At 44.7% G+C, this 26784-nt stretch overlaps 1 protein-coding gene and 1 non-coding gene across 9 annotated transcripts in view; both read left to right on the plus strand.

Moving 5' to 3' along the window:
* Positions 1-26784, plus strand: part of LOC121594906 — a 270610-nt gene that overhangs the window by 39081 nt on the left and 204745 nt on the right. The window lies entirely within an intron of this gene.
* Positions 7388-7461, plus strand: Trnan-guu. The gene has a single exon. It is a non-coding gene; the product is annotated as a tRNA-Asn (tRNA).

The following is a 26784-nucleotide window of genomic DNA, read 5'->3' on the forward strand; positions in this document are numbered from 1 at the left end:
GGATTGTCGTTTCTCGGAGTACGAAGGCTCCCTCGTTTACGCTTACCCTTTTAAAGGGTGACGTGGTGCTGGAAGCTGGAAGAAAATTCAATCAATGCTCCCGCTCTCCCGTTGTGTACGGGTACGTGCGGGATCTTGGCGCTGAAGTGTACGGATCAAAGCCGAGCTCCACCATTAAAAGGGAGGGCTCGTTGGCTCTGGCTCGGTCGCAAATAAATTACGCACAAAAACAATCACCGTACACTGCGTATGGTGTAATCAGTCCTTCCTTCGCCACCGCCAATAGATCCACGCACGCAACCAGACACAGACTGCAATTATGCTGCGTTTATCACATCCACCACGGGGTTGACATTGACTTATTTTCTTGGTTCGCTTGGTGCGCCGCAGCGCCGGACGGACGCGTCGCTTTGTGCGGCAGCGGGTTGATGAAAAATGAAAATAAATAAATTATGCCACTACGGATGGAAGATGGAGCATTAGCTCACGGGGAGGGGGGGGGGGACTGTGTTGTTGCCGCCCAGGCAGGGCAGGAAAGTAGGTAAGTGGGTTCTGGTGTTCCGCGGGCAGCAGGGCGAATCGGAGGATTAAAAGGCGAAATTAAACAAAATAAAAGAACCGAAGATGGCCGTGAATGCAAGTGAAATCAGCCAATAAATTCGATTAAAAAACACAAGTGCCGGATAATTTTAGGGCTTTACCGTGTCGTGTGGTTTGTTGGAGGAAGAAAAAAGAAAAAAAAACAGCAGACGGAGCAGAATGTAAATTGCATTCATTACAATTTTCGCCATAAAGCGAGGTATGCGTTTTTTTAAACTTTGTAATTGAGTTTTGCTGTGTAGAAGGAAAGGATAGGCGGCTATTAGCAATGTTGAAATAAAACGACTATCCATTACTGCAGTTAATAGAGTTAGCTTTCGAACCAAGCTTTTACATGATAATGTCTGTACTTTGGGTACAATTTAAGCACTTCAACACGTATTATGAGGCTAATATAAAGTGAATACTGCAATAAAACTAACCATATCAAAGACAGATTGCATTAAAATATGTTAAAAACTAAAAGAAAAATTTAAGCATAGAAATTAGAGAAACTTGCGCATTAAATGCTTTTAAATATCGGTTCTGTTTGCTATTGTAAATTAAACATGTAGCCTACTTTTGTTAATGATTGTGCTGAATGATTTTGTACGAAATTTCATTCCTTTTCTCATAAATATTTGTTTAATATTCGTAGTTTCATACAGTAGTCGCCGAATAAAGGGCCCTCTGCTTACAATTTTAGATTTGCTCCATGTTTTTCGTGGAAAATAGGCTTGGGCAATCGATTCTTTTTGCGTGAACGTACTAGTTGTTTCATTTAGATCAACTGAACGTGAATTGCGGTTCCTTCGTTCATTTCAATGTGGTGAAAATTTGGTTTATGGTGTCATTTAACAATAAGAATATATTCAGTTTAAACATCGAGAAACAAACCGATCTTTTCGGGAACGTCTTGGTCATACGATTCACGTTCATATTTATATTGGCGGAAATTAACGACCTGGCTAGGACGTTCTCTATTTGGACGGATAGGACGTTCTTTTTGTGAAAGTTCTGGTCATACGGTTCACGCTCACATTTATATTGAAGGAAATGGATGACCTGGCGAAATGGAAATGGCGAATGACGGCTAGGACAATATTTTTTGTGAACCATTAAATACATTATGATTGATAAAGAACCGATGAACGAAGGTAGAATTGGGTCTTTCGAATGAACTGAATGAACCGTGCGGTACTAGTTCTTACGGCACAACTCTAGTGGAAATTGAATGAAAGTAAAAATAAATGAAATGGAAATGATGAATGGCTGGCACTTAATTTTGTGATTTAGACCAATTTTGGATACATATTTTTTTCTTAAAGAAAACGTTTCATTTTTGCCATGGTTTGGTACTGCACATTCATAAGCATATAACGAATAATGTTTCCAAAAATAAAATAGTACGATATCTTTCTTTTCCACGAAAGAAATGGAACATTTTTAAATAGTAGGTACTTTATTTTGTCGACTACTATTTGACTTTTTGAAATTTGAGAAGTTTTTTTTTTACTAATTTTAACACTAAATATTTAATCTTACACTTACGTTATTCGATCAAGGCTTTTGTTTGCTGCTATATTTTTGGGTGATGGTTAATAAAATGTTCGGTCAATGTTCAATACATGCACCCTGATTGTATTGCTACGATATAGCGATACTTGCAAAGGTTGGATTTTAATATATTATCTTAGAAAAATGAGCAATTTGTCATGAATATCTTCGTATTGGAATATATTTTTCATCTGGCAAACCCTTGCGTACGTTTTTCTATTGGAATACATATTCCAACTGGCAATGAAGAACTGGCGAAAATCAACTGTAATTATCATCCAAAGTGTAACACGTTTGAAGCACGACATGTAAATATTGATTTCAATGTTACACCCTCGCCCGACCGCGTGTGCCGTTGTCGTTCGTACATCCTGTTCCCGGTTTTACTTTCACTCCCCCTTTTGCGCGGTTTCCTAATGGCAAATATGTGCTATCTGGCGCTGTTGCAAGTTTTGGCAGCTCGCAATGATGTAAAGCTGTGGTGCGCGCAGCCCCATCAACCTTGTTTAATCTCGTCCGATCCTTTGAAGCAGCAGCAGCAGCATCAGACCACGGCAGGTCGCTCGTAGCGTTGCTTGTGCACGGGGGGCAGCACTGCATTATACATACCACTTGCGATCACTTGCCTGTCGCGTTTGAAGGTGAAATCATCTAATTACGAAAGTAGCTACACAACACCCTCCCCCTTTTGGGCTCTGATCAATACACCCCCTTCCCCCTTCCCAGGCCTATCACTTATGTAAAACGTGACTCATCAAGCGCCCGGGTGAAAATGCGCGTCCAGCGTAGAGGGTACGCGTCCTCACCGAAGAGGAAATCCTCCTCGTTGGAGGGTTTGCGGTTTGTCCTTAAAATTTTGCAACTAACGACGTGCTGGTACACGGTCGATCGAAAGCTTCCTGCTCTGCCAGAGGAAAAGCCGTCTCCCCCGAGCTGGGGTGGGAGGGTGACTTTCAATGTCACGAACTGATACGTGAGTGCAGCGTGTCAAACGCTGCTCAGTTGAATCGGCCGGGCGCTGCATGAAGGCCCTGTATCGTGTGGCCCGATTGGTGGTGAATACTTTCGGTTTTGAATAGTATTAGCCCCCCAAAAACAGTGTGACATTGCGCTTTGGTGCACGTGTTTTGGTTGGTGCTGGATAGGGGGTGCTGCTGCTCACCGTTTTGCTCACTCGGTGTTCGCGTAGCAGTGTGGTTTCGATGAAAAGGAAATTGAAGGAAATGCTTTACAACCAGTGGAAGCTTGTACTGCTGCATCGAAGGGGATGATGTGGTGTAATTGATATCGTTTAGGTTATGTACTTTCAAGTACAGCAACATGATTGCAGGTGGAATCGTTTGGAAGGCGAAGATGAACTGTCGTTTCATAGTTATGCAATTTAGGTGTGTCATTATTTTGAGCAAAGAATCAAAGTATTAATTATATGCCATATAAGATAAGCAAAGTTAAAAGTTAAAAGTCTCATATGTAATTTCTGTGTTTAATAAATAATCATAGCATAAATTAAAATTTATGGCAATAAAACTGAAGAAAAACAAATCAAATCATGAGCTCCACTTCAGCAGCTCTTTCGCAAAAACAATGCGCAAAACAGCTCCTTCCTGCACCTTCAACATATATTTCACACCCAACATTATCCCGCATTCATGATCAACGTGCAACATAGTAGCACGGAGGTGCAGCACAGACTTGCGAACTTTAACGCGTGCGTCGGGCGCCCTCAGCACGCGCCATCCATTCGCTGATCTTGTCGTGGATGCATAAATCAGCGGCCGTACGCCACGGGGACAAGTAGCAGGAGGCAGGCTGGCGCGTTATCAATGATGCTTTGGATGGGATCGACTAACCAGCCATCTCTCCCCCTCCCCCAATGGTGGGTGCGTGTGCGTTCGAACCTTTCCGCTGCCATACGGTGGCAGTTGCAAGCTTACCCTATTGCTGTTGCGCTTGGCCATTCGAAGCTAAGTACCATTAAAATTCACTTTTCGCACCGCATGCATGTGTGTAAAACCTTTCCGGGCTAATGTGTTGCTTTGGATGGTGCATAGCAGCAGCAGGCCAAGCGGCGTAGGGTCTGACACTTGGTGGTGGACCTCACGCCCGGCTCTGCTGGACCTCCTCTATCCCACCGGCGTTGGATTTGTTAATTGAATTTAAATATATTCATACGCGGCCAATAAAATTATCTGATTGTTTGGCCACCGGCGCACGGCCTCGAAGGCAGTGAACCGTGCAATGACCGATACCACCTTCACCCGGGTCAGCGATGTGTTTTATGCTCGCCTTTTATTGCCGTTGTTTTCAGTGCAGATGGGTAGAAATAAGGGATGAGCGGACGCTACGCTTCTAACTGGCTCAGTGAGGATACTTTTGCTGATTCATCGCATTGTCACGGGCATCGCACGCTCTACCCTAATTTGTGAGCTAATCTTGCCAAAGCAAGGCTTCAATATATCATGACAGCGTTGTTAGAGAGCGGCAGCTGCGTTGGTTTGTCGTAATTAATTATATTATTTATGAATAAAAGCCTTTCCTTGTGGGGGGCAACAATTACCAACAACCACAGCCACGGTCGCGGAACTACTATCTCCGGGCTCTGGTGTGTGTGTGTGTGTCAGCGGTCTTAAGCGGTGGCGTTTGCTTCTCCGTTGTCCCATGCCATTGACACGTTCGAAAAGGTGACTATTTATATTTCGCATCCCCGGCTACAGCTGTGGAACGTTGTGTGTCCGTGTGTCCAGCCACTGGTTCGGTGTATGGTTTATGTTTCGCTTCGTACAATTAAACCAAAAAAGAAAAGAAAAAAAAATATCGGCAGCCCCGGAGGTAACGAGCGAACGAAAGACTGGTCGCGCCGGGCAAGCGACGAACCCCGGAGGTCGGATCGTCGGCAACATCGTTTTCGGTTCAAGCATATGGTGACCCCGGTTACACGATTTCCATCCGACGGGTTAAGGCTTTGACAAAGGGGGTGCTGGGTGGCTGCTTTTGGCTAGCTTTAGGGAGTCCGTTTGTGTCGTGCATTTGGCCAAACGGTAGAGGCCAGCAACTCTCTTGCGTCCTTCCTGTCACCACTTTTTGCTATCCACCGAGTGCGTTTTCACCAGACGGGAAGCGAAACGGCGAGGTGTTTATCTGTTCCACTGCAGTCCCGTTTTGTTGTTGTTGTTGCCGTGCTTGGGAGGGCGTTTAGCGGGCGTTTCCTTCTAAGCGGGCGATCTCCACCGGCAGCCACTGTCCGCATGGTCCGTTCTGCTGCTGCTGCGGCGCTGTTGCTGCGCGGGATGCGATACCGTATTTCCACGAATGGTTAGACACCGTGTGACTTATTTGATTCTAAGGTTATTGGGTGTCGACGAGAGCAGCAGGGACTGGTAGTGATTTTTCTTTCCGCGCGCTCGAAGCATTTTCGCTATTTACGATGCTCGATGCTTCGGTAATATGTGGATGCGGTAGCAAGCAAGCAAGCGAGCAGGATGATGTGCCCAACGGGGAAGATCGCGAACGCGCTCTCGGTAGCTTTCGCTTGGCGCAGCAGTGAAAGTGAATCGTGCATAAATGCATAACTCGCCCAAACTGGGCTATGTATGCTGCGAACTGTGCGCGATTGGCAAAACGGTTGCTTGATAAAGATCAAATCGAGTGCGCGGGAAGGGATTGCGGGGACCACCTTTTGTTGGCGTATGAAAAACGCTCGCGGGCGTTTTTTTAGGTTGCACACGGTTGCAATTATTCAGGATTTATTCTTTTGATATGTACTGTATTACTGCGGAACCGGGTGCGATCGTTGGACGATGTTTTACCATACAATTTGGGTGTGTTATATTTCAGTCTGGGTGAACAGTTACGGGTTTAAATCCAGCATTTGAAGTAGTGGTATGATACTATTCAAACGGAGGTATACGAAAGAATGTCTGGTTTAAATTAATGAATCGTGTTGGTTCCTGTTTTGATGGTGTGTGGCGGGTGTGGTGAACACTACCGTTGTGTAATAAATTAATCCTCAAAGACCGCACACCTTTGGTCCCAAACGAACTCTCAGCACAGGGGGATTGAAGTGGAGGAAACCCGTAAAAATACCGTACAGCAGGTTAACACGGCCTCATCTGCTTGTGCTGAATGTGTCAACAGCCTGTGTGGCGTCCAGCGTCAAGCTGGACATTGGGAATTGAAAATTAATGAGCTCCAGAAGCTCCCCCGATACGTGTATGTGTTTGTGTGGGGCACACTCTTCCTGTATGATTTTCCAAGAAAACTGTTGTCCACTCCATGGTTAATGTGCGTTTGCTACCGAAACACCACTGCTCCCGGGAAGTCGAATGCAAAAGGTATGCCGAAGCCGAATCCATAAAATTCCCCTTGAGCATGCTTTAATCGATCGAATGGAACGCGCGATGCACTGCTTGAGATATTGGCCTGCGGCCCTGACAGGAGGCTTCCATTATCGATCGACGAGCATTAAAGGGCTGCTCGACTGAGGTGGATCTTCTTATTTGTTTGTTTGGTTTGGGGCTTTATCGTGAAGAATATTTTCCAAAACCCTTTTGGCTTCTGTTGAATGTCATGGAATTGAGTGCAGTGTGCCAGACATGATGTGTGCAAGATATGTGCGCTTCTTGGAAATATGCAGGGAAAGGGGTTGAGAATAGTTCCCACGAATATGGCTTGTTTTCTTTTGGTAACGTTTGCTCGTAAAGATAGGATAGGTACAGTTTAAATAATTGATATCATGGAGATTTTGAGCGTATATTAAAAGATTTTGATTCTAGACAATGAGATTTTATATTTTAAAACGATATTATTTAAAAGGTAAATGTTTATTCCAGCCTAGCTCAAACTGAATTTGTTTCCACATGGAAAAATAACATTGAATTTAAAAAAAGAAGTAAGTGTTATTGACATTGAATAGTTTAAAATTCAAAGCAATTTTTAATGGTCTGCATAACTTTCCAGCTTTTAAATGAACAATATGGTAATGTAAAATTTTCAGCTTAAAGGCTAGAAATAAATATAAAAGCGAGAAAATGTTGAAGCATCCAATTTAAACAAAATTATTAAAATAAATATCAAAGGGTAAAATTTGCCAGCAACACGAGATTCACATTTTTGCACATTAATTTTCAATCGTTACTGTGTGAAACAAACAAAAATAGATAGCGACGATTTGTGCGCGTGAATTAAAAAATACGCAGTGAATCGCAGGTCGCAGATATCAACAAACCGCGTAAGAGTACGTCTCAGCATCGTCGCCTTCGTGGCGCAATCGGTTAGCGCGTTCGGCTGTTAACCGAAAGGTTGGTGGTTCGAGTCCACCCGGGGGCGTGGGAAATGGTTTTTTATATTTACTTTCGAATAAAAACACAATGAAATCATCGTAAATAGTATTGCCGAATTAATTTAGACATTTACAAGAATAAAGTGTAGTAGTGTTCCATTGAGCAGTGTTTCACCAAATTGAGAGTCTTCTTAAATTATAATATCCGGTTATAACTAGGTAATTATGATGCGATACAAACATTTCAATAGTGTATATTCATAAATATATGCTCCAAAAAGATAGGTACGATCTAAGGAAGTTCACCCATTGCGGCAAACCGCAGCAACAAACGTGTAGAATCAATTTAACGCTCATAAATAAACACTATTGCTCCGAACCGGCATCGTCGGAGCGGGGCGCGGGAGTCAAAATTCAAATTAATATGAATATTTACTTAAACCTGCGCCTGTGTATCGCTTCATCAGCCGGGCGAGGTTCGCCTGGCGGTGGTTAGGCTCGTATAACGCTCGCGCAACAAACGGCATAAATCGCCACCGAGCATCGTCCAAGCCGGGTAGCGCACCATCATACCAGGGCCGTTGGAAATGCTATTGCAAAGCACTGCACTGAGATCGGGTTTGGGTTTTCCGCGCCGAGTTTTATTTCGCTCTGCCCCGCGGGATCAGCAGCAGCAGCAGCACCGGGTCGACCCGAGTGAAGCTGTTTTCTCACCGTTTCCGATGATTGTTTTCCCCCGTTTTATTTGACATACTATTATTGTTAGTATTTTTGCGCCTTCGCCGCTTATTAATCGATTTCGCTCGATGGCCATCTTAAATGCCAACGATGGCGGGCTGGAGCGAGCGAACGGGGAGTAGAGGGACCCGAATCGTAAAAAAAAACTCTCCTCTGCTCCGCGGAAAAGAGGCCCCATTTGTGAGGGAAGTTTATGTGCTGTGTCGAGCGAGAAGGAAGCGTGAGCTGTGTTTGGGGCGGACAGAGAAAGATCGAGAGTAGAAAACTGATGCTTGAAGTCTGTAAATCATACTTGGGGGGTTTTTCACCCCCTTTGGCGACACAGTTTTGCTGATTTGCTTTGTGATACAGTGCGGGCGACCCACCGCTGCAGCTCGTCGCTCGGGTATATGTATATCGGTGTGTTGAGTATGTTTTTCTTCCCGCTCAGCCCACAGGGATGCATATTGTGTTCCCTTCAGGAGTTGCACTCTGCCGATCGGTACAGTATCGATCGTTGGTAGTACCCCACGGTCGTTTGCGGTGCAGCAATTATAGTTTTGTAGAGCCACGAACGGGGTGAAAATTTGCCCCAAAAGATCTTCCACGCCTGCTCAAGCTACGATTAGTGATCGTGTGTAGTTGAAGAACCTATTTTGTGATTTTTGTTGTATTTTTAGGACTAAAAGACATGCAACTTATGATCATTTAATCGTGCAGTTTCACCTTTAAACATTGAAATTTCTGAAGATCTCTGAAGATTTTGCACTGATTATGCGTAGGCTCTAATTTCAGCCTGTCAGCTGTTCACATTGTATAGCAGTTTTCGAGCAGTTATCAAAGTGGGTATAATATACAGTTGAGCTTATCCCAATATGTATGTATTTAGAAGGTTGATTTTTATTGCTTCTGCTTCTGACTGAAGATTTTAAGAGTTGTTTGTGTATTTGTCAAGTTACCAGAAAGCCTGTTTGAGCAAAAGTTTTCACCCAAATTTGGTTATAAAACACATGCTATGAGACCACCTGGACTACGTACACTTTGATTCTAGATTCCATAACCTGATCTCTTAAATGCAACTTGGGCTAAATGTAAACACCACCTTGTGCTGTCATTTTTTCGAGCAGGTACTCGAATCTAACTATAGCTTTGAGGCTGAAATAATCTAGACTGAAAATGGCAGGCTAGTGTTGTGTGTGGTTTTGTATGGAGTGATGACATGATTTCAGCTTCCAACTGTCAAACTACGTATAAAAAAGCAGACTAGAATCGTTAAGGGCCCAATCCTAGAAAATGTTCGTTGATTTTCAATGCTCCAACTTTGTTCCAAATTATGCATTAATAACCATGAATATAAGAATCTTGAGTAAAAAAATAGTCGATTCAATTTAAGATCTCACTCAATCTCGAGTCGCCGCATAAAATGAATTTTCCTAAACCAATATCTTCCAGCACGACCTATCAAATGTACACGTGTGTCTGTGAAGGAGAACACTTATGCACCAAGCAATAAAAAAAGGAACCAACCGCGTCTCGAGTCGTGATCGGCGTGAAATAGAAATCCACACGTCGTCAAACCATCAATACGGTCGTTCCCGGGCTCCGCTCGACGAGTGTAGCCGGCACAGTGCCATTACGCGCCTGCTTTTTGTAGAACGAATGTGTTTGTTTTTCGCGGTTTTTTTATTTATTTGCAAGCGATCGAAAGGAATGCGTCTCCCCCGCTCGGGCTGCTATAGATCATACGTACTCCGCGGGTACTTAACTGTCAACTGGCACCGGCCGTGGAAGGAAAAATTCCGTTCCAATGCTTCATCTCCGATGGTTTTTTTTTGTTTCTGCCCGATTGCACCATTGGAGCTTGGGTTGGCGGATTGCGGTTGTAAAAAGTGGGGTATTTCGATGGCCAATCGTGCAGTGAAAACGCCGCGCAGTTTTTGTTCTTGCCAGGGCGTTAAGTGGATTTAGGTGTTATAAAACCATTTAACAGCAACGCATAGCAGGAGGTTGGTCGGCTAGCTGGTGTTTGTGATAATTATGCAATTCCAGCAAGACACGCAGCGAAACCGACGGCATCATATTTTCTCATTTAAGAGAACATGTTTTGAGCAATTGACCAGGGAGGGAAGTGGGCATTTTCCAATGGAATCTTTCACACTTCAACTCAGACGGACGGGTGGGATTATTTTGTCTCTGCTTCCTGTCCAGCAGAAAAAAAAGGTTTGGCAAAACGGAACAGAGTTTTCAAGATGACCCTTTCAAAACTGACCCTATTTCCGGTGCTTCAAAACCAACCAAAAGAACCCATCTCCAACTTTTGACGCTCTCCAGAGACCACTTGCCGCACTTGATGAGAACTCTCCCTGAAGCTTGATTAGCGTGTCACATTTGCTTGTGCGGCACTTTCTCGACGCCTTTCGGTGTGTCCTACCTTCCTTGCTTGCTCGTGCCCACTCGTGTGCTTGGTGCACAGGAAATGTTGAAAACTGCGATTGCGAGAGATCCATGTTGTGCTTGTCCAAACATGGCCCTGATTCATCGATTTATTGCTACATGCAGCAGAATGCACTTGAAACCCTTGCGCGGCGGTGGCCGTTGATGGAGTGATCGGCCAGTTCTTCTCGGCCATCTCTCCCTCAAGATGATGAGCTCGGTTTCATGGATATGGTATGGGAATGGACCAGCGAGAAAGAGCCATTGGATACCCGCTGTGTGGGAAACATCGGAAAGTAAAACCGCCGTCGTCGTCGTCGCCGGCCGCCGCCGCACGCCCACCCAAAACGAAATCGAAAATCGAGCCCCAAAGTAAGCATTGACCAGGGAAGAGGTGCAGCCGTACCGTTTTTTGGTTTTATTATCGGTTCAATCATTTCACGCGTGGCCCTGGGTGGTGTCCCTTTCATTTCTTCCTCGTTCGCTTGCTCGTTCAATGTCAACGAACCCTTTGGCTGACTGGGGGAGGAGGGAGGCAGGGTTGGCGATATCTTGGGTGGAATCTTTTTCTGGGTGATGGTGGGAGTGTTGTCGCGTTGGGCGATCGCGTGCAAAACTCTCGTGACTGGGTCAATGGGTAATCGTGTGCCGGTCGGGAACAATGCACCGCTTTTAACACGTTTTGTGTGGTGGCCGTGGTGGTGGTGGTGGTGGTGACGAAGAAGAAGAAGGATTAGGGAAAACAAACAACACAAACAGGGACACTATTCACTATTCGGAATTGGAATTTTCGTGCCAGCGGGCGCATTCTATTGAACATTCAAGCCGCGATGCATTAGTTGAGTTGGCGATCATCCTTCCGCTCCCCGTGCCGTCACCAGTTGCAGTCTCGTGTGGCTGTGTTTTTTGCGGAATGGTGAAATTGTTACAATTCGTGCAATTGCCGCTTTTGGAAGGGGGGGGGGGGGGGAGTGCGCGATATCACACACCTGTGGGAAGGAAGGGTGCGATTTTTTCTACCGATTTGTCGATAATCGTGGGCGATGAAAACGTTAATTCAAATCGATGACACACTGGGGCGTGCTTTTTTTGGGGGCAGTGTTTTGCGATTGGAAGGCAAAAGTTTGGTTTTTTTTTTTGCAGAAAGGAAAAATATCTGCAGATGAAAGCGAGAGGAAGAGCGTTAAGGTATTAAAGCGGAAAGCTTGCTCGATCAGGAAATGGAAGATTGATATTCCTCTCATATCTTGCTGATAGGTTTGAAAAGATTGTCTGGAACTTTCTGTGGATTGAAAATGATATTTTTAAATGAATTATCGAAAATAATTTTCCCAGTGAATGTACCTACAGTTGTTTAATGGGCAATGATGCTTAAAGTTTTTAATATGATTTGGTTTAGTTCCGTTCAATGATTTCATATTATTTTGTAACAGTTTTAGAATATAAGTTATGTGAATTATTTTAACAATGTTTATCTTATTTGAAACGATTTTAATGTGTATTTAAAATCATAGTATATTTATAACCAGTTTATCGATTTGTGATTAATGTACAGATATAAAACAGGTGACTGCTACAAAATTTGACATCCCAGTAGATCTTTATGGTGAAACTACAATCCTTATACTATAACCTAAAAACTGATTTAGATTTTTAACACTGTTTTTGAGGTTAAAAATTCTCATTTTGGGATTACGTAATAGATAGATAGCCCCTTAGTTTCTTGCAATTTATAGTATAAAAGATATATTGGTATGGCGTAATTGATGTATAAACCCGTGGTTTCTCATAATTTAACATAAAATATATTTTTGTGTAACTTTATTCTTGGACAATCCTTTCGATTTTTCATAATTATTGTGAGAAAAAAATTGTTGTTTTAATTTTTAACACAGTTTTTTAGTTTGAAAATTCTCATTGATGAAAAAAAAAAATCTCAACTAAGGGGTTACGTAATTGATTGATAGCCCCTTAGTCTCTTCTAATTGATCGTGTGAAAGATATATTGGTGTTGCCTAATTGATGGATGCAACCCTCAGTTTCTCGTAATTTGTTATATAAAACGTATTAAGCGTAGCGTCAGGCATGGATAATCCCTTAAATTTTTCTTAATTACCGTATGGAGAATATGTTTGTGCAGTATTGCTACTACCATCACTTTTGGTTTCATGTGCTAACCCTACTTGGATACATAAATTAAGTACAAAATAGACCTAGTCCGTCGACAAACTCAGAAATAGTTCACTTTTCAAATATGTCCCAACCTGTACACCCACAGAAATTCTTTCGCCAGCCGACTCATGTCTCCCAACCTGAAGGGTTACCCATTCTAATGCGAAAGCAAAACAGGTATCTAATCAAACGTATCATGCATGGTCCCCATCGCCTCCCTTCGTTACTCGGTTCGACTGTCAGCGCGATCATGTACGCGCATGACATGTGCATACCATTATGCTGTCCACTGTCTTTGCAACATGCACACACACGCGCGCCCGTGCACCGGTTGGACAGTAGCCCGTGAGCCGGCCGGTTTTCACCACCTCACCCCGTGCAGGAAGGCGCGAAGGCTGTATATCATACACAGCTCGCCAAAAAAAGAGAAGCAAGAAACCCCGCAGCAACAATTCCAACCGGATTGATCTTGACCCATAATAACGCGGAATGGGCCTGCCTGCCGGCTAGTTAGTGCCCCGCCCACTGGCCCACACACTCTATATGGGCACCAAACTGCGTTGAGGAAGGCAGTTGGGGGCAGCAACTGCACCAATTTGGACGAAAACCGCCTGCGCGCAGGCTGCTGCTGACTGCAACCTGCTGCAGGATTGCCCTTTTTTGGAGCAGAATTCGGGACGGGATGGGTACGTTATGTTCCGGCCGAGTACGAACGGCTCATTTGCAGTCGTGTAATTGATACAGTTCCGCATGCAAAATGTTGGTTGGCGGGATATTTGTGTCATGTGTTTTGGTGAAGGTTTGTTTTTGCGTGTTGTTCCACCTTCTCCCAGCACCAGCTGACGGTTCCTTAAACGGGTGCTGCTTTCTTTCCGCGTTGCCGTCGCAACCGCGACGGATGTTCTTGGTGTGCCGGTACGACGCGCTGTTGTGATGCGGCAGTGGGGAGTTTATAATGAGTGCGTACCACCGAGTGCATTTGCACCACAGCACGTCCGTCGTTGGTTGCATCCCTCGGGGGAGATTGTAACGAGAAAATCCCCTGTTTTTTTTCGAGATTTCGATTTCACTTTGTCTGCGCAGTCGCTGCCGTGGCTTGGGTTTTGGGGCGATGATTTTTATTGTAATTTAATTGTGAACCTGCTGCTGCTACGTGTTCTACGTGACCAGATGGAAGTGGACCTTCTTTTTTGTATAGTGCAATGCTGCTATAGTTTTTACATGCACTTTCCGTTTTTTTTTTTGTGATTTTTGGGTCCATGGCCCACCGGCAAGTAGAGACGCTTTTGGGTTTCGGACGTTCGGGGTGTTACTTTTAGCATCCGCTACCGAAAGCAGGGCGGTTTGTTTTAAGGTTGCATCCGATGTGTATATGTGTGCAACTGTCGGCTCACCCAAGGTGACGAATGGTTAATAGCGAAAGTGTTGAGTCAATTATGGCAGATCCATAATTCTGTTTTCGTCGTCCCGCCGCCCGTGTGTGAAACTTTCGAACGAAAGCGAAACCGTTCCGTTTTTGGGCGATCGTTCGCAAGATTTGGGCGGTTCGGTTTCGATCGATGGTGCTGCGAGAAAGTGAAAAGAAGGATGCTGGGCGCTGGTGAGTTTGAATTCCCTGAAGTGCGACCGACCGGTAAATGATTATTAGCAACACAAGAAGGAAAGCTCTAAACACCTACAGCCACTAGACGAGGCTCGATGCAGCCAATGCCATACCAATTTAGCATCTGCGATAGCAGGGGGTTGATTGTTTTTTTGCTTGCTTTATCGCAATCGGTTTGCTTCAACTGCACTTCACTCTCACTCGCCGGCCTGCGTGCCAGCCTGCCAGCCAGGTCCAGAGGGATACGGATACGGTCCCCCAAAGGAATCGAACCGAAGGTGTAGCTGACGATTTATGCGATGCGAGAGTGTGTGTTGGCTTGTTGTTTTACATTTTGCTGCTACATACATCTGATCGACCGGTTATGTTGTGCTGCAAACTGTATGTGTGTGTGTGATGGTATGATTTTTTTCTTCTGTACACTTAGCAGCGAAAAGGGCTGAAAAATCACTTGATCGTCGATTGCGTCGAACTGAACGATCGCCGCCACCGTCGCGCGATTTCTGGTTGTCGTCGCCCCGTGGCCCAGCGGGAGAACACTTTTCCTTCCCTGTTTCGTTTCCCTTTTTCCCTACACACACTCACACAGCGGCTCGACATTCTTGCTGCTGCATTGGCAGATCTGGTCGATCGAGATCGAGATCGAGCAATGTCCAAGTACAACGCTCGTGCCATCGGTCGACCACAGTGGCGCGTGTGTGCGTTTTTTTCGTTTGTTAGTTCGTGGGAGTATTAAATGACCCTTTCTGGCCGGTCTTTCGGTGGGCCCATGATGACAAGTGGTAGCAGCAGGGTTCGGTGCCGTGTGTTTCCCCATTTGCCTGCACAGTGGTACGGCATTCCTCGAGCGGGGCTGTGGTCGCTATGCTGCTGCTGCTGCTGGTGCTGTTGCAAAATCAATTTATCGACATGTCGGCAAGGTTCGCGTCAGGTTGATGTGGTTGGCATGTGCACACGCGCGTCTGCAAAGCGTATGACACGTACGCACGGTGGTCACGACAGCGGTGGGTATTGCCTCGGAGGGGTGAGGAGAGGTGTACTACATGAGGTGAAAATAGGGTTTTTTTTGCTACGGTTCTAATTTGTGGGAAGGGTACATGGTTTGTAAATATTTTGGAGCGCATGGAAAGATGAAGTGTAGTATGATGTTTTGAGTGTGGCAAAATTAGAATGGATTATAGGAAAGATCTAGTGTTAGGCTTCAGGAATCTTTCGTTTAGATTCATTTATAACACTTATCTTCAGTGATTAGTGATTCAAATCTCGAAAAGACTCTTCAAAGATTAATGTATCTTCAAAGGTTCACGAATCTCCAAAGATTAATTAATTTCCAAGGATCTATGCATATCTAAAGATTAATGAATCTCCCAGGATTGATGAATATCTAAGGATTCTAGAATCTTCAAAGACTCTTAAATATAAAAAATTTCTTTTCAATATCCCAAGATGAGAGATAGGATTCTCGGATTGAATATCTAAAGATTCGTGAACCTCGAAAGATTCCTCCCGCCTATACAGGCTTTCGAGACATGTTTGTTATCACGCAGCCGGATAATCAACTTTGCTACGTAAGGACGGGTACGAGTGTCCCATATCAGGCTTGAACTCACGACGGACATGTTATTAAGTCGCGTTAAAGGCGAGTTAACGACTGCTCTACGGGACCGTCCCAGAAAGAGAATGTATCTTCATCATGATATGTATGCGGTTCATCATTCTATATAAATCTATGAAACTTAATGGAGTCATGAATCTCTTTAGCTGTGTGTGTTTACCATGAATCTCTAGTCTCTGTAGATCACATATCTCCAAAAATTTATTAATATCATGATAATCTTCAGAAATTATCATTCGGAGATTCGGAGAATCAAGAATCATCTGAGGGAATCATGAATCTGTATTGAATCATGCATATTTGGAAAATTTGCACATTTTTGGAATCACAAATCTATGGAGATTCATGTCTCTTAAACATTGAGATTGAAATTTATTCATTCATTTGAAAGACTCGTTCAAATTCATGAGTTCATCATCTCTAGTTTAAAAATCTTTAGATAATGTCAAATTAGCTCTTATGCGTGTGTGTATTATTAAATTGGTTTTAAATTTGATTTTCTTTTATAATATTTTAAATTTTACTTTTTCTTTTACATCTTTTTTACCTTTTAACCTTTGCCTTTAATTTGGAACCAAGAGCAGCAAAAAGCATCAACATAAACATGAGTTACGAAAAATCTACATCAGTAGAGCGTTATTTGTATCATTCTCGAGACATTCCATTTTCGCTTCTTCAGATTCCTTTCCTGATCATCTGGTGATCAACACTTCCTGTACCTAACCCACACCATTCAGCCCCAAAAACCGTTACAAACCGTGAGATCGTCGAACGGTGGACGAAATCGCGTACATCTGAGACGAATGCAGCATCCGCCTGTTGGTCGCCATCCCGTTTGCCAACCCAGTCGCCCAACGCCAATCAAACGGCCAATCGTCGAACCGTGTACACTTGCTCCTACAAACAGTGCCAAGTTTTGGGTTCGTTCCGTTGCTTTTTTTTCTCTTGTGCCGTGAAATACTTTGGTTTTGTTTATCGTCCGCCGAGGCTGCGCTGAGATCGTCTCGCGCGCCCGTCGGCGGCCATAATGAAAGAAAGTGCAAGCCGACAAAACACGAGCTCGCGCTGCTGAACTCATGAAAAATGCAAATTAAATTAGTAAACGTGAAGCTAATTTTTCCCCGGCGACCCAAAACTTCGAGCGCCCGCGCGATTAACAGACGCCATGTGCCGATTTCGGTGTTGCATAAGATGCGAGATGCGATGCGAATATTCGGCGAGAAGCAGTGCACTGGGGCAGCGCGGGCGCGAGGGTGGCGTGTACCCATAATACTTGCTCTCGCTATGCTGGCTCGGGATTTTTCCCATCCATCTCGGGCAGCCCTTTTTGGCTGTCCCCCACCCTTCTCCCCCGGGTGTATAACGGTGCAGAGTGCAGATGCAACACGCGCCACGACGATGATGGTAGAAGAAATTGGGCCTCCCGGTGGTCGGTTTGGATGCTGGAATGGCTGCTGCTGCTGCTGCTGCTGTTGTGTCATACCGAGGACAAGACAAAATTCAGATTTGTTGTATAAATTTCGCCGCTACATCGGTTCGCCCGCCACAATCGGCAGGAGCTGCCGGAGGGAGAAAGCGCAAGAGATTGCACTTTATTTGACTGGTGCGAAATTTCCATCACATTCACACACGGCCCCGCACAACACGTACATTACGAAATCCGCAAATCGAGCGGATTGAATCTGGATCGGGTGTCGTTTTGGATTATTTTCTTGACTTTTTTTTTTGCGCTCCAGTTTGGCGTTTCCGTTCGATTGCCCTCCGGGGTTGTGAGGTAGAAGAGAGCATCGAAAGCGGAATCGACATTTCGAGCATGTTGTTCCAGCGGCCGCATGCATGCGGTTGGGATGGGTGCTGGCTTGAAAAATGTTGCGATTCCCGTAATCTTCCGGTTGGGTTGTTTTATTTTGCGGCCTCGCAACGACCGTATTTCCCGTTTGGTCTTGCAGCCGTTACAGAACCGCCCGGCCAACCGCAGTGCTGTTGATCATCAGCCATTAAAATTGTATATTTGTATCTGTGCGTGTGTGTGTGTATTTGCTCACATTTTGGGCCCCGGGATGTAGAGAGGAAACCCTTTATTTGGTGCCAAAAAGGGCAGTCCCGGGGCTTTGTTGGGGCTGCAATTTGCAATTCGGACGCAAACGTGTGTGCGTCGCCCGGATTGTTGTTGATTTTATTGCCTTTTAATGATAAGGCGGTGTTTGTTTTGGTTTCCTCTTGGCTTTATTTATTTTTTCTTCTTGTGGGAAGGTTTTACGGCCCCCTCGGGATATTCGGTGGTCGATGCTCCGGTGTGAGATGGATTGTGTTTTATTGTGTCAACGGTAGAAGGTCGCGTCGCCGTTGCTGTGACTCTTACTCAATATTTGGGGCCGATTTGAGCGAGTGAAAAAATTCACACTTTTTGTGTAATGATGGCGACGATCCTCTCCCGTGGTGCTGTGGCTTGGGCAGGCCACTGTAATCAGTGTATGATAATTTTGGAGCGACGCTCGGGAGACACCTTTTAGGCGGATGATGATGTAATTAGAATGCCGATTGTTGAATGATTCAATCAAGATTGTTAGGTCTTAATTAGGCTTTAGATATTAGGCTGTGGCTTTTTTTTCTGTTAAGAAGGTTCGAAAAACAATCAAGCAATTTGGGAGGGAATATAGAGGTTAATTGGGGCTTTCAGCGGGTTTCACATGACACTGTAAAGTTATCGGAACAAGTATCGTCAATAGCGCATTTGCAGGTAGGAGATTAAAAACATAGTTAAATGTTGCGCTATATTATTTAAATGCCTACTAAGCGACGAACTGATAATTTTTTTAAATATTTGTATTCAAAATTTTTGATGCTCTTATAAACAAAAAATCATAATATTATACAGGGTTTTCCACGTGTTCTCATAGTTGTCGGACACATCCTTGACTCTTTCTTATTGGATGTGAACTTCATATGTTGGAAATTGGACTCTATGGAACGCTTTTTGGACAGGCTCCTTTAAAATTCCTATTGGATTTGTCCATCAAGGGTGCTGTAGAGTCCAATTCACGTTATACTAAGTTCATTTCACGTATGAAAGAGTCAATAAAGTGTCCCACAGCTATGATAACTGCTGAAAAGCCCTGTAATACTAGATAATGTCAATCAACATTTAAAAATATTCCCAAGGCTTAAACAATGTGATTTATGTGTTTGCACACCATATTTTCTATCATCCCCTTGGATCATCATCCAAAATTGAGCACATTTCCCAACGCAGTGTGACGTTGGTTTGAACAAAAAAATCTCACTTCCCGTCAAAACAAACATCGAATTAAAAGAAGAAAAAAGGCATAAATCTTTCACCCGGTCGGTGCGAAATTATTATCGCTGAAAAAAATAGAAAAACAAACCGCAGCCAACGGTCCTTTACCGCACACGGAAATCGACCTGTTTGCGGTCGGGTGTCCTAATCAAATAAAAAATAAAAATCAACACACCCTGCCTTCCGTTATTCATTCGCACGTGACCACAACTTCTCAATCCCTCCGGGAGACAGTGTTTTGCAGAGTTCCTTCCCCACCGCGCGCAAATAGTTAAATAACTCGCCCGCCCGTGAAGTGAGCGTAAAGTTAATAAGCGGTCCGATTGTGTATGCTAGGGGTGACAACCGTGACCGAAATGCAACGCGCTGAAATCCCTTTTTTGTGTGTGTGTAAACCCCTGTAAAGCACACGCAGGATGCGCCCAAACCGCGCGCCGTGCAGCTCCGGTGGTGCAATTAACGCAGACCCCTTTAGCGGTGCAATATGTGAAAGAGTGTCTTCTTCGTGCAGTTTTTTCCCCCTTTTCACAAATGAATGTGCAGCATCTTACGCGATGAGATTTTGGGAAAATGCGTGCGCAAATACAGTGCAAACGAGAAAAAAAGTCATAAATTGTCATTCTGAAGGAAAATGAATGAAATTGAACAACCGGCACTGTGCGAGGGAAAATCTCGTTGCTTGTTTGTAATTGTTTGTTTACACATTGCGATTGAACATGGCAGTGGCGCGTGCGTTTGGGTTTTGGGATGGGAAATGCCTCCGTTTAATGTCGTTAGCTGCCACCGGTTTATGCGCGTGGAGTTTTTTTCTTCCTCGTCTTCTTCTGTTCCCTCTTATTCTCTTTCGAAATCAAATCACGGCACCCCGCGAGTGAATGTGCACCAAAAGGGCAATAAATATTATTTTGTGAGAGGTTAATCGACTGCGTGCACGTGGCCACATTTGGCTAACACCGGCTCTGAAGGCAAAGCAATCAGCGGCAGCACTTGCATGGGAAATTTATTGAGAGTCGTTGGGTTTGTGTCTGTGCGCGAAGCATAACCAACTCCCAACTATGCATGTGAATGCTCCGCGTTTGATGCTTCTTCTGGCTCTTGGCACTTAGCACAAGGGGGAAGCAGTCAGGTCAGAACCCTCGTCCCGGCCCATAAACATAAACCTTAATGGTACTAAAGCACTCCACGTCCCGTGCGCAATTGGTGGGAGCTTTGGGGGGCTGGCGTTATTATTACGTACCCACTGCAGGGCCAAGCCTTTCGACATCTCGTCCTCGCGTCCCTCTAGACCTGTGTGTGCAATATTGGTGCAACGAAAAGAGGGTTGTTCGCGTACTAGGGGGGGAAGACGACATAAAACACCATCACTCCATACCAGCAGCGGGACCTCTTGGGAGATGTGATCTTCCGCACGCCGTTTTGTAGGATCTGGTGCCTTTTTCTTCATGTACAGTCTAGCTTCGGCACGCGGCCTATCACAAAGCAACGATCTACGAGCTCTAACTATCGCGAGGCTCTAATCAGGGATCCATAATGCCTTTCCACCCATCAAGTCCCCGTTCGTTCGCGCAGAGCTTCGAAGTTGCGTTCTTTGGTCGAGAAGACAGTCTTGGGAGCAGCAGATCGGAAGGGTTTTGATGTGGAGAGGAGCATCATTACGATCGTTGATAAGATGATTTACCGTATGTAAGGGGCTCCGTTGGTAGATGACGATGGTGTGGTGTGTATTGGCTTCTGCTGAGGTTTTGTTGTCACTCTTCCCTGGAGCTGCTGGTGTGTGTGTTTCTCCGGCAAAAGGAGTTCTCTCGTCCTCCTGCGGGAACTGCCGTGTATGTGCTTTATTGCATCTGTTTCCCAAGTTCCTCGTGTTTTATGTTACCCTCTTTCTGTCTCGCTTCCTCGCGTCGTAAATTATCCATCTAGCAAGGCGTACGTTAAATTGCTTAATTAATTGCAACGGTTTCCGTCGGTCGCGAGAAGATTTGATTAACGTTTGAAGCGTCCCATGCAGCAGCGTGTGGTGTAGGTTAATTGATGAGTGGTGCATATCAGGCGACACGTATGCTTAATTCGTGTTCGTGTGTGTATGTGTGGAGCGGAAAACCATGAATGGGTTGGCTGATTTTTCATTCTCGTGAATGAGGGGAAATGTGAAATTAAGACGTACTTAGAATCGTATAATCATTCCCCGCTATGGTGCGCCAATTAAAGGTTTCTTGTTTTGGTATCTTAAGTGTTGACGAATTGAGATAAGATTGTGAGGAGTTTGCGCGACGTGATTGAAGAATGAGGTTAGGGCAATGAAAGGCTTTTCAATGGAGGTAAATTAGGTTGTTGGCATTATATCTTATGCGTTTTAAAACATTCGATTTTTGACTTCCAACTAATAGAAAACTGAACCATTCATAGAAGGCATAACGAAGCCGAATAACTTAAAATATTCTCTCTGAATAACTAAAGAATACTTGAAGTACCTACAAGACACACAAAAACAGCAAGAATATACTCCAAAAATGAGAACAAATGATGCGAAAACAGAAAAGACCGATGAAAGCTTGAAAGATCATGTAAATCACTTGAAAACTTCGATATGTACTCAATCGTGCTTCAGTAAATTAGTCTTATTGACAGTTTACAGATCACTCCAGCGAGCGATATGCTGCTGACGCATGCGTTGACACACATTTCACCCAACGGGCCCTTCTCTTTTTTCCATTTCGCTAAGGATGTGCAAAGTGAAGGTGGAACCTTGGCTCGGTTTTGCGCCAGTTCAAGAGCATTCCTAGTGAAAAGTGAAATGGGGTAGCGTTGTATTCCTCAGCGCATCCTCATGGGTGCAATTTTCTCCCGCCCAAAGGTTAATGCTACCTGTTGGAAATCGGGCCACAGTTCCAAGTGGATGCGATCGATTGTTTGCTGTTCGAAATGAGTCCCGTATTTGGTACACTTCATCAAACAACTCATGCAGTTTAATTTGACGAACCTATGCTCTGCTCTGTTCCAAACCTCAGCAGAAAGGCCTAATTTGACGCAGTGCACACAGGCATGATTTTCGTACGCGTGCGCCCACCCAAACAGTCCAAAACGCACCCCCGGGGGGGAAAATGGAGGGCTGACCGACCGCGTTCCGATGGTCATGGCGCGACGCGTGAGACTTCAAGGCTAAACATGTCAAATTAGGAACGCTCTCTTCCGGCCCGACCCCGGTCAGCGCAACTCCAACCACCAAACGAGGCAATGTCACCGTCTCCGGATGGGCAACGCTGAGTGTGGGCAGCTGCCCCGGCCCAAAATGTGTAGCAAATGCGAGAGAGATGCGCGTTGTAGCGATCGTTAAGTGTTTATAGTGCGGGAGATGCCAAATCAAATCAATACACTACGAGGAAGAGCGGTGCGGAGGTACACAAAATCAATCGCCCATATGCTGGGCGTCGTCCTCCTCCCGCACAACCCCAGACGCTCTCAGGCTCTGCTTCGGTTTGCCTTATGTGGTGCTGCGGTGGTTGGCTCCAATTGAAAGTAAACTTTGAACTATTTGCTGACCCACTTTTCGGCTGAGCCGGGGAGAGGCATAAACAAATAGGAAAACCCGGCGATCGTCTCGGTGGACTTTTGTGTCAGAATGCATTGTTATTGCTCCAGCGGTGCTGTGCTGGAAGCGGTGGGGCGCCGTGGCCGCTCAACACTCACGACACACGCCGGCGCCGACGGCGTGCGCGCGCACCGCGAATGTGACAGTAGTAAGCGCGTTCCGAAATCCGTGTGACCCGTGCCACTCACTTTCGGGTCTCGCGCACCCTTCTCGCGCCCTGAACGAGTTGGTTCTTAGGGGGAGACACTACCACCACTGGCCCACCGAGAGGAGGACACGAGGCGGGCGACAGTTCTTTCGAAGGGTTTCGCCACCCACATGCACGGGCGGCAAAATCACGGCAGTTCCCTTCCGTTCCACGACCGTTATAAATCAGTGCAACGAGCTGCTGAAAGCGAACGGGCTTGACTTGACTGCGTTGGGAAATTTTTGAGGACCATTTTTAGATGAATTGATTGGTTTTTGGTTTATGGGCTTTTTTGTTTTGTTTGTTGTTGGGCGGGATGACGGGTCCCCTCGGTCTGTGAAACACGGGCAGAGTTGGGAAATGCTCTACACCGGTGGTTGCTGTGGTGTATTGGAAGTTCTGGGCAGTGTGGCAGTGGGTCGATCATGTCGTCGTCGTTTGCTGATGGCTTTGATTGCGTGTAATTATGGGCAAGGTTGTAGATGGGCATGGGCTTTAATGTTAATATGATTTTTGACAGGCTCAATTGATGGTTTCGAAATTTGCTTAGCTAAAGAGATACTCGAGCATATCCAAATCATAATCAATCCTGAAGAATGATTCATGGTAATGAATCGCAATGTCGAATAACAGAATACAGCAATCTAATGTTAATGTTGTAAATGGATTTTAATATTTAGGTAATGATGTAGAAATGTGCAAGAATTCTAGAACTTACCTTATGCTGAAGAATTAGTTAATGAATGAAGAATAGGTTGGATATTCATCAAGTTCCTAAAAATGCAGTTCAAATTATTTGAATGGGTTTCTTTTGTGCGTTTATTTAGAGCCTTTGTTAATTGATATTGTTGATTAGTGAAATTGTTATCAATTATTTAATTTGATCGATCGATTTGATGTTTGTAGTTCTGATTTTGAACCTAAGTCCCATAATTCTGGACGATAAACCTTTGGGTCGGTGAAGATTTCGTCGGAGTCGAAATCGGACTAACAGTCGAAGTCGGATTGGAGTCGTGGATGATCCAGAGAGTATATCATTTATTCAGTGATAATTCAAACGACGTTGAAGCTCATTCTAGCGAACAGTTGTAATTGATTTTAACCCTTGTTCCAACTAGTTCCATTTCTTATTGAGTATTTTCATCGCCCGATTGATACCCTGACCACTCACTATTTCGAATGGCTCTCAGAAAAACACACTACATACGCTACGCTACGGGTGATCTAATAAATTTTCATTTTTGGTACAATTTCTACAACACCTCCCCCGCGGTGCGAACGAAACTTGAATTAGAAACGGAGAAATGCTAGAAAACTAGATGCGGGCTGTATTGGTGTCAAAGAATTGTACAAGAAAAAAAACATAAACTTGTAAAAAACACACACATAAATGCAACTTTCAATCTCACTCTACAAACGGACACGTCGCTCTCCGCTCCTTCCTGCTGGGAATGGTAGACCACCGGCCGCCGTCGCTGGACCGATATCTTCGATCGGTTTCCAATTTCTTGTCACATAAATTTATTGACACACTTATAAAACTGTCCAACATCAATTAAGCCAAATGGAGTGGTTTTATTGATGTACAACTTTCCGATTCCCGGCAACTGGTAGAGGCTAGGAACTGGGTGCAAGGGATATTTGGCAGAACGCAGGAGGAGAGCGGCGCATTTTGGTTCGAGTTTCAGAGTGTGCTTCCTTCCTTCCTGTTGGCAGCCTGGGTGCCCGGTGGGTGGTGACACGTGTATATTTTTTTTTGTGTGCAACTGCTTCCTAACTGGAGGGAGGGTGATTGATGAAAACGGCAGGCGCCTCAAAGCGCTCATGCTAGTGTGTGGCACCGGGGTTTTAATGCGTGTTTTTCAATTAATTCATTTTTCTTCCCGGCTCGTTTTTTTTTATTTCCCTCCCATCTCCAATGTTACATACATTGATGGATGCTGTGTCTCGTTGGAGAGCTTGCTATCTTGCGTGAAAATCTTGCCGCTCTAAAGCGTGACTGGAGGAAACAAGAGAAGATAATGAAGCGATTAGCATCGCGAAGATAATTCGTCTTGGGGCGTTATGGATGAGTTTGATTGGCCAGTGCAGTGCCCACTGGTGCTCAGGGTGTGTCTGTTTGCTTGGACTGGTCTTTGAGTTTTACAGCGTTGAAAGTTTGAGATTGAACGTTGATTTTAAAAGCGAAAACGGAACTGTGTCTCTTTTATGCCAGTTTGAATTGATGCAGTTTTGATTAGGGTAGCCTGCAGGTGATCTGCATGAGATCTCTAAGATCTTAACTCAATTCAATGCTAAAGATGCATTTAGTAGTACATCAGAAATTGGACATTTTTTGGTTTTATGTTGTTTTTTAGACATTGGTTGGCTCATTTTGTCCATATATATATGCAATCAACTTCCTAAAACCATGTTGTAAATGTTATGTTTTTTTTTTGGTAAAGCTTTCTTTGCCCAAGTTTTCTTAAAAATTAAAGATAAAGCACGACTGCGTGTTTGAGTTCGTATATCCTTAATTACACCAATTTGTATTAAGCAGATGTGTAAGTAACGGTCGTTCGGAAATAAACATTATCAAAAAAGGGCCGCCGACAGTTGGATCGATACATCGAACCTCATCGTCCCAGAGGAGTGGCGCAAACCGATCGGCTGAACGTCCGGATCGTTTGCTGCGCAGGAAAAAAGAGCCTGAGCAATCTCCAATTCATTCGCGAACCAACAGCAGGAGGTTCCAGGCAACCGCAAGACGACTCGTAACTTATTGGCGATGGTACCACAGATTTTTTATTACGAAATTACATTCTTTTAATTTCTCGCATCTCGCGTTTCGCGCGAACTACGAACGAGTAAAAGGACCTGGTACGTTTCATTTCTTTTTTTTTCGGTTGGGTGAAAGGTTAAGAAATCACCCCAAATCAGATTACCATTATGCTCATGAGCGCGCAAACTCAACCCCGTGTGCCGTTGTACTGCAGCTGCAGTTTTGTCTGGGTAGCGAGCGAGCAAAAATCGATCCCGGTCAGCTATAATTTAGCATGCGCAATCCCATTAATGATGGTGTGTAGCGGTGTGGTGATACGAATAAAATTCACAGTAAATAAGAAATGGGCCATTTTGGTACGGTGTTTTTGTAGGCTTTTTTGTTGTTATTGCCAAAATTATGTTTTACCCGACATTTCCTTTTTATCTTTTTTGCAACGGAAAGTTGATCAGGTTACGGCAGGACTTGCGCACACTTGGCTTGCAAGGCAGATCCTTGGAAAAGGGAATGAATTTCGTTAAAAATAGGTTACCGAGAGCCACCTTATTATAGCACGTACTCGGTTGTAGGGTTGCACCGACGCGATCTCTTGAAAGAACCCAGAGCCCCCCAGCAGCTGTCGATCGTTTGACGCGCTTGAAGGTGCGTTTCGGATCCGGATTTTCGGACGATCTTGCTGAGGGTCGCACGTCATCGGTAATGGCAGATTATTACGTAAACAATAGCATCCAGCAGCAGGGACGGCTGGACCAGCGCGAAGGTTCCCAATTTAACCGGGGATTATCCGGACACGATGGAACCGTAAAGTTCGTAATGTCCAATGCAACGCACGCGACTCCACTAAAAAAAGCCGTCGTTCCGAGGCACGCTTAATCTTGGTGTAATGAACGGTTTTCACTTTCGATGCGAACGCTCAAGGTTCCTCGCCACGACGACGCTCTCTTGTGCTAGCCGGCGGGCGAGAATGGTAAGAATTCTATCCGGTTGCCGGGCGA

This window comes from Anopheles merus, chromosome 2L (genome assembly GCF_017562075.2).
Source record: "Anopheles merus strain MAF chromosome 2L, AmerM5.1, whole genome shotgun sequence".
Taxonomy (NCBI): domain Eukaryota; kingdom Metazoa; phylum Arthropoda; class Insecta; order Diptera; family Culicidae; genus Anopheles; species Anopheles merus.